The following is a 12122-nucleotide window of genomic DNA, read 5'->3' as shown; positions in this document are numbered from 1 at the left end:
TGCCATTACCGCCTTCTTTTCCTCCCTCTTATCTGTCTTTCATTTATTCCACCTCCTGATGTCACACTTTCTTCCTGTCCTAAGCTTCCTCACCCTTCAGCCCACAGAGCCCTGCCTGCCAGGCCTAATATTAGTCTTTGAATACATTTGCTCACAAATGTGTTTCAAGTAAATGAGTTAGGCAGGTTTTTTGCCCTGGCCAACCCTCCCTGCAGCTTGTGTCCCTTGCCGGGGAAGAGAAGGAAGGTCAAGTCCTCCACCCCAGGCAATTGAGCAGCTGGCCTGTTATTTGATCGGAAGACTTCCAGAGCCAGAGAGAGAGAGAGAGAGAGAGAGAGAGAGAGAGAGAGAGAGAGCGAGAGAGAGATGGCTCCTGGCAGTCAGTGTTCCTCTCTCCTTTGCCACTTACCCTGTGTTCTCTCCTGCTAAAAACAAGACAGGTCATTATGTTCGTGTTTGTGTTGGACAACTTTACAGCAATTAATAATCCAAGCAAATGTTACTCCACAAAGATTTTATCGAGCAGTCCATAGCACCGCCAACTCATGAATGCATGAGTAAAGTTCATTAAATGCTAATTTGAGACTTATTTACACTGAGGATTTGTTTTCTAATTAGTATTTGCTTTCACTCATTCTTGTTCTGAATCAAAAACAACCTCCATTGAGAATGGCGGTCTATTATAGACATGTTGTGTTTACTTAAATTATTATTGAAATAAGTAAATCAATTTAAAGAACATTTCTTTGGCATCATCAGGTTGATTTAACATCAGCAATGTAAATTGATTGACTTCAATACATTTCAGGCTGGATTTGTAGATCAAGGTTCAAGGTTCAAGGTTCTTTATTTGTCAAATATGCCACATGTTAAACATACAGCACAGATGAAATTGCATTCCCCCCCCCCAGTGCAAACCTGCAGTGCATAAAAGAGCACTAAAGAAAAAAACTAGCAATACTGTACAACAAATAACTTAACTAAAGACATTTGGACAACAAATAACGAACAACAGACAACAAATAACTTAACTAAAGACATTTGGACAACAAATAACGAACAACAGACAACAAATAACTTAACTAAAGACATTTGGACAACAAATAACGAACAACAGACAATCGACAGACAAGGCACTTGTGAGTGTTTCGCTTTGAGGTAGAATGTGGATAAATTACTATGAGGTAGATAAATTACAGTATTAACAATATAAACAGAGTGCAGATTAAAATACGAAGTTAAAAGTGAGGTAGTGTGCAATAGTGCAAATAGCAAATTTCTATGAGGTAGATAAATTACAGTATTAACAATATAGACAGAGTGCAGATTAAAAATACAAAGTTAAAGTGAGGTAGTGTGCAATAGTGCAAGTAGCAAAATTACTATGATGCACATATGTTGCTGTTTTTTTTTATGCAATGCATTATGAAACATCTGGTTGGTTGTTCTCAGATAACCTGAACTTCCTCTAATGAGGAACCTTTTTTCTTTTGAGATCGATCAAAAGTTAGGTAGAATCAGTTTTCCCATCATGGCGCCCACCGCCATTGTTGGACCTCTTCAGAAACCGATGGGTGACATCGCTGAGATTACATCCATTTTTATACAGCCTTGCTCTTTGTTTCCATTTTTTCTCCATTTACTTGGAAGTCTGTTGACAGGAACTCAATAGTCTGTTTCACATGTTCATCTATTAAAATCACTATGTATGTGTTTGTTTGTTGAAAGTTTGTTTTTTTGTGTCTTTACTGAAACTATGTTTGACCTTGATTATTCCCTTCTCTGTATTTTGGTTTTCTGTTAGCTCTCAGTTCAGCGTTAATATTTTGTGTCGAAGGCTTTTCAGTGCTGGACATCTAATTTAAGACCCATTCTATGTACATCCGTGGACACACATTCTTCACTTTTTACACTATATAATCAACTCTATTCAGGTAAAAAATCCTCGTCATTGAATGTACATCATAACTAATATTCAAGGCTTTTGACAGTGAGTCAGAAAAGCTCGATAAAGGTCGTGTTTGATAATGAATCATCCACATCGAGGTAAGTCAGTTTGTCTTTTTTCAGCATCCACCATCCTCACCACGTTGCTTATCTTCTGTCTTAGGAGAGATGAAGTTTTAATGAGTAATTTTATTGCCTGCTTCGAGAAGGTATCCCCCTGCTGGCAATCTTCACCTTTAATATTTCAAAATGATCTCGCCTCTTCCTCACACAAAACAATACTCAACGGGTATAAGCCACGTATCTGGAATACTTCTACTTCTATAATTACCTTTGAAACCAGCTTGTGATCTAGGACCATTTGTCCCGCCTTCAAAGCTCCAGATGAAGCCATTCACATTTAACTGTAATATTATAGATCTGTTTGGAGTCTTGGATGCAGATATAACCAGCTTTACTCCACTGAATGGACTTTAAACAAATGTATTATTCCCACAAGGGGCCATTTGGAGCAGCTGGTATATAAGAAATATAAATCACAACCACATACGTAAAACAAATGAATGATATGTCAGAGTTAAAGCTCCTGTGAGGTCTTTTAGCTGGTTATGAAACAGACTGAAATTTAAACAGATGCCTTGTTATGACCAACAAAGGCAAACAAGACCATCAGCAACAGACTGATTGTTTCTATATTATATTAAAATACATGAAAAGTCTGCAGTGGGAAGGGTGTCTAAAGATTATTAATGATGAATACATTCATAAATACATTTGACTATTAAAGGAAAGCAGGGGTGGGTTTTCTGTTAAAAAAAATACTGCTTATAGGTAGAGAGCAAATGTTGTATGATTCAGGATTATTACTGATATTACGTATTCTTCTAAATATTTTTAAAAACTTCAACAAAGAATGAAACAATCGGAAACCAAACATTTAGTATTCAGATTAATTGCTTTTAAAAAATGATTAAAGCTCACGTGAGAAACTTTTGGGTTGTGTCGATTTTGGCGCCCCCACGTGGATAAATGAGTGGATTTCGCTCTTTGCTGATGGAGTTGTTGGAGATGTGAAAAAAGTCTCTTTTGGCAGCTTGCAGGCTAATACCCCCATCAGTGTTTCAGGCTTTGAAAATTCATGTCGAGAAATAATCAGTCTTGTGACTGATGGTCTCTTTCACGTTGTGTGTTTAAATTTTGTCTGTCACAAAGATTATTATTCATTTCAGAAACAAGGTCAAGTACTTGCAGCTTTCTGTAAAAAGCTGGCCACAAAAAAGATCAACATTATACTTTGTTTTACTCTCCTCCCTCCTGGTGTGTTGCCCCACTGCTGTTCTATTGTGAAGTAACATAACGTGACGTGCTGTTTATCACAGTGAGGATGGCTTTTTGTTAGATGTGCTTCATGCTGAATGTGTCAAGAAGAATACGAGTACCAGGGCCTGTAAAAGAATATCCAATTACTGCGTTTTCCTCTCTGGGCATCATCTTCAGGATTCACTCTTGCACAATGTTTCATACATCTCTTTGCAGTGCTTTAGCCCTCCATACACACCTGAAACAGCACATCAGTGTGACGTATGTCCGTAAAGTTTCTGTATTCAAATTTCCCCAGTGGCTACAGAATCCCACCTGTCGAAAAACATCACCCTATAATCGGCTATTCTTCTTCCGCCTGGGTTAGAGAGCCCCCCCCCCCACTAAAGCTCTGCTGCTATCTCAGTACCACCATGCAGTAGTGGCCTCCATCAGAAACCCAAGGGCATGGCTAACACAGCATATAGGCCCAGGCAGTGACAAATTCACAACAAAGCTTTTCTGTGAGGAATGGAGCTACCATGGAGGTTGAAGGAGTGGGACTGAGTGAGTGAGGGAGAAGGAACGGGAGGGGGACCTGTGTGATGAAAGGACATGTGGCCCACTGTGACAAATGTTCTCCCAACTTGTGATTTATCACGGTGTGCAGACTGAGGGGAGCAACACGCAGCAGCTGCAGCTCAACCTCTGCAGCTGGGGTTTAATACAGATGACTCTTCTTCGAGAAAATAAGGAGCATTTTTAGCCTTTGTGTGCCCTTTTCATGGGATACGTTTAAACTAGTTATTGTACCAACTCAAAGTATGCAAAAGAAAGTTCTACAACACAATATGGTACAATTACATTTAAGCTATTGCACACACTGTACTTACTACTTTGAACTCCACAATAGAAATATTCCACCTGTTAGCAATACAATATAATATGATACATTACTATAAATTGCATGCATTTGTCAAAGTCAATTTTTCAACATGTGCTGAACATACAAAATGATCGGGAAAAAAAAGTTTGTCTTTGAGCCATGGTGTAAACTAACAGTAGAAAGATTTTTAAAGTGTATCTAAGTTTTATCTCGAGACATGGGATAATATGCAGGCCGGATTTCTCCTTTGTACTCCTCCCTGTTCTGTTGTCCACAAGTCCCCACAAGGCTCTGTCCAAATGGCTTGGCTAGTGACCATCGGTTGTACACTGCTTTTTACAATGCATTGTGGGATACAATGAGTAGACTTCATAGGGTAGGATTATCAGAATTCTGACACCACTATAAATTGGCGTATTCACTTTATCGGCACTATATCGTGACGAGTGAGGGTACAGACTTCGTCATCTTCTGTTGCTCTCTGGATCCCTGTAAAAAAAAAGATCTCAGTTTTCCATTTTAGTGACAGCTTCACTGTGGTTAGAATCTGTAAGTAAGTCAAGTTCAAACCTTAGTATTATAATTGGTTTCTGCACAAATGGACGTGTATCTTTACTTCAAAGTCAAACACGTTTCCATTTGCTTTTCCTCTAATGTACCAGTTAATATTCAATTTGAATATGCTGCTTAAACCAGTAAAAGCCTGGTTATGTAATGTAACCGCAAAATTGAAGAATCATTAAGTACAAAAATATACATTTTTCTCTTAATTGCTTGCTTCTTCACCTCCAGTAAAACTGTCAGCCTGTAGACTAGATAATAGCTCCTCAGCACCACAATTAAGTATCATGATGTGACATTATTTAAAAAGAACTGTCATAGGAAGCTCAATGCTCACCAGCTGTGTCCATTTATAATAATAATGATTGCACCCTGATGACATGGGATGCCCATTTAGGATCATTTTCTCCTGACTCCACTCCGTCTCCCATCACTTTCTCAGTCCATTGTGCTTCTACTTTTCCCTCCAGGTTCCCTCTCTCTGGCTGAAAGGAGTGGTGTTTGTGGCGATGAATGCACTGTTGGAGCTGTCCATTAAGTGGTGCTGAAATCTATTTCAGTTCAGTCAGGCTTTTTGATGGTGTCTGGGATCAGTATCGGGTGCAGACTTTTTTTCTTTTTTTTTTCTTAGCATGGTGCTGAAATGTGCAACAGTACACAGAACCTTTTAGCGAGGCACCTTAAATGTGTTAGCAGGGGCTGTTTGGAAGACTGCTATTATTCTAGCAGGAAGTGTTAGACCTTGAAGGAGTGATATGATGCCAAATCAGCCACTTGGCATCATCTCACAGAGAGTGTGAGACGTTAGTATTTGTCATGGGTCCTTTGATCGATTTGTTTTTGTTTTTTTTAAAGCTTCTTTTTTGGGCGTGTATGTGCTGCATACTAAGTCGTTTATCTCCTCCATCATTGATGTATTCAGGTTTGTTCCCATAATAGGCCTGAAGATTATATTTCACAAAAGCTATTCACAGTCCAATCAGTTTTTGGAGCTTATTATGCAATGCAGAGCAGTGACTTAAAGCAAACCTGAAACAAACCCCATTAAATGCATGAGGCAACCACTGTTGTCATGACAACAGAGCCTTTTAAAAACAAGATGTTGCCCGATGTGACACCTGTTTCGAATATGTCATTAGCATTTATTAGCTCTGGCAGAGAAAAGGGAGTGAGCACCAGGAGCAGAATCAACACTTGATGCTTTTAACTAAAAGCCCTCATAGTGTGTCTGCATTCATGCAGTTTGTCAATACTGCAATGAAAACTTTAGGTTTTCGGCCTACATACTAAAAGTATAGTCGAAGAAAATGACCCAATCCCTTCTGTCTCTACTTTTTGACTTTCAGTGCAGGTCTCCATCTGGATGGATGAACTGTACACAGATAATTGTGTGCAGTTGTTCTTATACTGATACCAGAACATGAGGGGCCTCTGATGCAGCCTAAAATAGGATATTGTGTAGCCTATTGGTCTAAAGACGTTTATCTGCAATAGTCCAATAAATTTCATAAAACCTCTTGTATTATTCAGGGCCTAGAAGAAAAGTAATGGAATAAAGAGTCTTTCTTCAAAGACTGTAAATAGGAAGTGGACGTACATCTTTATTTTAAACCTGCATTCTGTTAATGACCAGCAGGGGGCTACATCACTGGTTTCGATGGGTTTTAAGAAGGCTGATTTAAGTCCATGGGGAGTAATCCCTCCTTCTTGGTTGAGTTTGTCATTGCCATAGATCATCACAGCCCCTTCATTCCTCCTCTTCTAATAAGTAGTATAATCAACATCAGTGGGGTGCAAACAGAAAGTGGTTAGGTTTGTCACTGCTAGCCAAATTTCAGCCAAGAGTGTTTTTGTATCTCATTTCTACTTATTTTAACCTCTATTTGGACCAGGAAAACATGCAGTATTATGCTTAGAATCTGGGTTTTAAGTTGCAGGAATGAGAGAACAGTATTAGCTTAGCTTTTTGCGAGATGCTTAGCTTGTATTTGGATGCATTTCTTTGGTTTGCTCTGCTAAAAGGGAAAAATCAAACCATATCACATTATTCAGTCCAAGTATAAACATTTTTAAAACATGAATAATAAAATCTTCTTTATACTGGAGAGGAACTCTGCATTGGCCAATAATTAAAGCATCTGGCAAAGCCGTAACACACCAGCACACATCAACCCTGATGCTAAAAACGCTGCCATGGTTTTGCAATCTGGCTCTGTTGACATTTCATGGCTGAGTGGTGTGAAGACTGATGAGTCACACCTGGCATAAAGTGCTGTATGCAAGCGAGAAGAGAGAGTGCATCCCGATGCATCCCCTCTCTGTCAGGATGATGGGTCAGAGCTGTATTTATGTAAGGACCTCACATCGAGTATTCACAGGAAGAGGGAGCTGGAGGAGGGAGATGGAAAAGCAATTACTTTTTTTCCCCCCTCCAATATCCCAATGCTCGTCATCTTGTGTCAGACAAATAAGAGCGGAAGAAATTGAGGCTTCCTGTCCTGCGGTGCACCTCCAGCTGGGAAGCAGAGTCTCGGAGTGTGAATCCCCAAACCTTTGGTCTTCCTCTGTGTCAACACCGGAGTAATCACTTATCCATCCTCGACCTCTCCCTGGGGAGATATTGGTCTGATTTTGTGGGCGAGCTTCTTCCATCATACACTGTACAAGACTTGTCTGTTTCAAAATGTACTTTCCAAGAAATAACACCACAGCACAGAAGGAAATGGATACCTCCTTTTAGTATTTAGTCAAAACAAGTTACGGGCTGCTTTGGAGCTGAACAACTTTTTGTTTTTGAAACATCCCATTACACTTGTTCCCCTGGCTATCCCGCACACTGGAGACTGTCTGCACTGAAGGCTCTGATATAGGACATAATGTAACTCTGATAGATGGCTTTGGCCAAATGCAATGACAGAATATGTTCTGCAAGAGTGGAGCTGGCTATAACTCAGAAAATACATTATTTAAGGTTTCTGCACAAATGGGTGTGTTGGGACGCATTTTGTGTGCACGCATAAGCTTAACACCAAACAGGGAGGGTATTTTATGAATGTTGGTTCAGACAGTGAATATTCTTGGTTGAAACTGGTCATATATTGAAAAGTTATGTGCTTTTACGTCTTTTCTCAGAACATACCACGACATTCTGCTCCGCTGGGCTCTGCTTTCAAACTTCCTAGAGTTTCAACAAGAGACTTAATCAAAATCACTCCAGATTTCCATGTGATATGCATGATCCCCCCCATCCCCCACCTCCCCTACCCATTGGTGTTAACAGGGATTTAACGCTTTTCTTCACCAAATAGCTCTAATAAAAAGCTGTGCAGCCAGAACGCCTGAGGAAACAACTGTTTGCTTTACCAAAATCAAAATCAAATCCTTGGACAGACTTTGCTATTTGTTTGTGCTTCTAGAATTCAATTGAAGAAAGAAAACAGAAATTCAATTTGTGCAACTACTTTTTTTTTGTTGTTGATGGAGTGCTTCTCAGACAGGCAGCACTTTTTTTTTTTTTTTTTTTTTTTTTTTTTTTTGTACCTCTTTTCATTTTGAAGAACCTGAGAAGTGTTATCGGGGTATTTGTCAGAGTTTCTACTTCACTGGTTTTTGAATTTCATCTATTTTCTTTTCGTGATTGAAGCCTTTTTGGTGAGTCTTTTAAAAGATGCTCATGAAAATATAAGCGTCAGAAACCTTTCTCAGCCATTCACTTTGTGCACATCTTGGCTGCATCAAAGCAACTTTATTGTACTATGTTTGCAGGGTTAATTGGGGGCGCTTCTCTAACTGTTGCAATTATTTTTATCAACTTAATAATCACCCAGTGGCCATGATTTTTGCTTCCAGTAATTACAAGAAATTTAATCCGTGCCTCAAAAAAATGCATCAGCGTCATCATTTGAGGATTATGGCACGTATTGATTATGCTGTTTTAATTTGTTAAAAACCTGCTTTAAGGTCGTGTGATTGGCTGCTAGCGTAGCATTAGCTGTGAAATGTTGTTTCCTGTTCAGCCAGGCTGTCAGTCACTTAATTGACCTGACTTTCTAGGAATGTGTGTTTAAACAGAACGAACCCACAGGAGCGTTCATTCATCACAGCACTCTCCTGTCCATTTGTCAATATCAGAGACATGAGGTTTGTTCGCTCACTCTGTAACTCAGCCACAATAAGGTGGTTATTGTGTTCTGGGCTGCTGCGGTCGGACCACACAGCATCCGTCACAAGCCAATGGGGCTTTGGCCTAGAGTGGCCGTCATTACTTTGGAGCTGATTGATTGGTTGTTGAAGAGCTTTTTCTCTTTCATACATCATCTTCTTGATGGTAAACACAGGCAGAGTTGCTGGTGAAGGAGCTCTTGTATAGTTTTGAGCCACAAGGGGGTAGTGAAAATGGGGTAAGGGGCTTTCATTCTTAACGTTAACACTTGGCTGTGCTAGCTTTATTTAACGATAATCAAAACACAGAGATTATACCCTGAGGATGAAGCGTTCTCAATCGTTTGAAGAAACGGACATGCTAATATCTGTTAGAGCATGACCCACAACTTCACCACAGTGCAGTCACACACGTTTCATCACTGCAGATGTGTTGTGAATTGTATAATAGAAGACCATTAAATTAGTATTGAATCCCTCCACCAGTTGATCTGAGGAACGTCTTTTGTTCGATAATCTTCAGTTACACAAACGATTGTATGTAACAGGGGTCTCCCACCTTTCTGCACCTGAGAGCTACTTTGAAAAGATGAAAGTGGCTAAGAGCTACTTGCATCACATCACTTTATGTACAATGCACGCATCAGCTGAATTAAGCTACTGTGGGAAATTGCAATAAACTGATAAATAAATAAAAAATTAAAAAAATTTACATCAAGGTCCAAGAAAGAATAAAATATATTTTACGTTTCTTATCGTGTGCCACATTGTCAGCTATGTCGCTGAAAATGAACATCAATGCCCAAGAAAACATGAATACTTTACACTGAATTCTGGGAAGAGGTGCATTTACTGTCATTTTTTGTTATTTTGTCTACACAGTCAGAAAACCTATAGGAGAGCTATACTGGAAACCTGTATGCAAGCATCTAGTAGACCCGTGGTATGTCAGAAGTGGACTTGCCTTCTGTGACATTACCTCATGTTTTATTGACTCGTGTTCTAGGCCTTGAGTTTGGCATTTTTGTCATCACCATCTTTGGATTTTTGGAGCCAGAAGTAGACATGACGCTGGATACATATTGCTAAGCGTCTATGCTCGTTGTCATGTTTAATACCCTGCTTTATTGCATATTTTACACTCAATAGGACCAATAAAATGATCCACCAGTCTTTGTTTTCCCCCTGTGAGGCTACATTTGTGAGGGATATGCTTTGTGTCTGCCTATGGCGCTCTGCTGTCCACATGAGGCAACGCTGCAGATGTTCATGTGGGAATCCAGAATAATTGACTTCCCTGAGCTTTCAACCAATGTTAATTAACAGCACAGCACATTTGTAGCAAACCTGTAATAGAAAGAGTCAACCTGGAGACTAAAGTATTAATTAACATTAAGTACATCTCAGGACAAATCAAAGTGAGCCACTTCCTTGTGGTGTTGAACAGAGATAGTGCAACACTTTCTTAGATGGAAGTAATTGAACAAGCCCATGAAAGAAGTCCGGCCCCTTAATATGAAACGTAGATAACATGAGAGGCTCCTTTCATAGCCGCTGCAGTAAACTGAGTATTCTAATTATGTTTCAGTCTCAGAGATTTAGAGAAAAAATGTCAGGCTGACTGAGCTTTATTTAAAGCAAGTTTTTTTTCCCCTCAGTTCTAACCAATTCTCTTTTTATTACAGCCATTTCATCCCCTGGCTCATAACTTTTTACAGCCGCTCTTGTCTTTAACATAATTTCAGACATTTTTGCTATTGACTCTTGAGTGTTCTACTGTCTGCAGGACCAATATGGGTGTTATATTTAATCATGTCACCGTACATTCAAACTTTGTAATGTACAATTCATGAATGCAGCAATGCAGAAGTGCATTAGCACTTTGGTTCCTAATTACTGAAAGAATGATATATAACGTACAAATGACCATATTGCTGCCATAATGAAACCAGTGGAAAAACAAATCCACATAGAATTATCACTTATGTGCCCCTTAATTGGACACAACACAAAACGAATAATTTGTGCCAATTGAAATCTAGTTGAATTCCTTTCATTTATGTTTTTCGTGGACTTGCTCGATTGGGTTGGAACTGGCGTGTTCGAGCTTAGAAATGCTTTACTCATTATTTATTCTTTTCCGTCATTGGATTCCATCGACCCTTTCCAGTTACAGTAAAAGTAATAGAGCTGTTTCTCTGCGGTTTACTTCCAGCTTTGGGGACTCCCAGGAGCCAATTATTGAAAACTACAGATGTGTTATCATTGAGTTTAGACATGTCTGTTGCTCAAGCTTACAGTATAAAGTACCAAACTTAATCCGATCTGCAGAGTCCCTTTGCACCTTTAAGAAAAGCTAAAGACTCGGGTCTTTCATCAACACTGGGTTTTCATTTTGATGATGCCGTTATTTAGGATGGTACTGACGCTGATTAGAAACTCTCAAGCTGTCAATGTTGTCTTTGATGAGATAAATTAATGTTAATATGTACACTGCATATTTTTAAGTGTTTATCCTCTGTGTGCTGCCTGTCAGCACCTGTGTGCAATTGAAATTGCATTTATTAATCAGTTTTTATTCTTGCCCCTAACACACCATTTTCCTCTCACAAGCTGTCAGAAAAAGTCACTGCAGCAGTGCATGCAAACACCATTCAGCCAACCAACCAAAGCAGCGCCACACAGGTTTGAATGCGAGGGCTTGAGATGTTAGAGCAAAGCTTTTTCCTCCTCTCGATCCTTGCTTGTGTTATGCTCTATCCCCACAGGTGTGCTGCTTCATTACAACTGGAAAAAGAAAACAAACGATTCCAGGATTTTCTCAATCAATCAATCAATCAAATTTTATTTGTACAGCACCTTCCAGTTCCAAATGGTGCACAAGGTGCTTTCCAGGGTAAAAACAAGAACAAAAGCAATACTACTAGAACATAATTAAGACACAATGGTGACATGAAAGAGCAGCAGACACAGCCGCACCACAAAAAGGTGCACAAAGTGCATTCAAGTGAATCAATATTGAACTGGGAAGACGTACAGTGTATTGCAATGAATTTTTGTTTTTGAGTTGGTTTAGCTTGTCACCGTAGGACAACTTGTCTTCTGCTGACAAACTTGGATGGTCCAGAACTTTTTGAATTGATGGTGAAGCTGTCCATAGCCAATGTTCCGACACCAGTCAGGGTTTGGCCACAAATGTGCGTCATCATTGTGTACAAACACAAAAAATGGTCTTTAGTTAACCTACTGGCATAATCTATATGGAGGG

The 12122-nt window shown here is 39.4% G+C and overlaps 1 protein-coding gene and 1 long non-coding RNA gene across 6 annotated transcripts in view; one reads left to right on the top strand and one right to left on the bottom strand.

Annotated features, from left to right (window-relative positions):
* Positions 1-12122, top strand: part of dpp6a (dipeptidyl-peptidase 6a) — a 205729-nt gene that overhangs the window by 102815 nt on the left and 90792 nt on the right. The gene's annotated exons all lie outside the window — the stretch shown is intronic.
* LOC306834748 lies at positions 829-1313 on the bottom strand. The gene is made up of 2 exons (XR_013780535.1): positions 1084-1313; positions 829-980 (listed from the first exon to the last, which is right to left on the bottom strand). It is a non-coding gene; the product is annotated as an uncharacterized lncRNA (long non-coding RNA).

Source organism: Symphodus melops, assembly GCF_947650265.1.
Source record: "Symphodus melops genome assembly, chromosome: 14".
In the NCBI taxonomy this organism is placed as follows: Eukaryota; Metazoa; Chordata; class Actinopteri; order Labriformes; family Labridae; genus Symphodus; species Symphodus melops.
The sequence above is the reverse complement of the archived record's forward strand: the minus strand, read 5'-3'. Positions and strand labels throughout refer to the sequence as shown.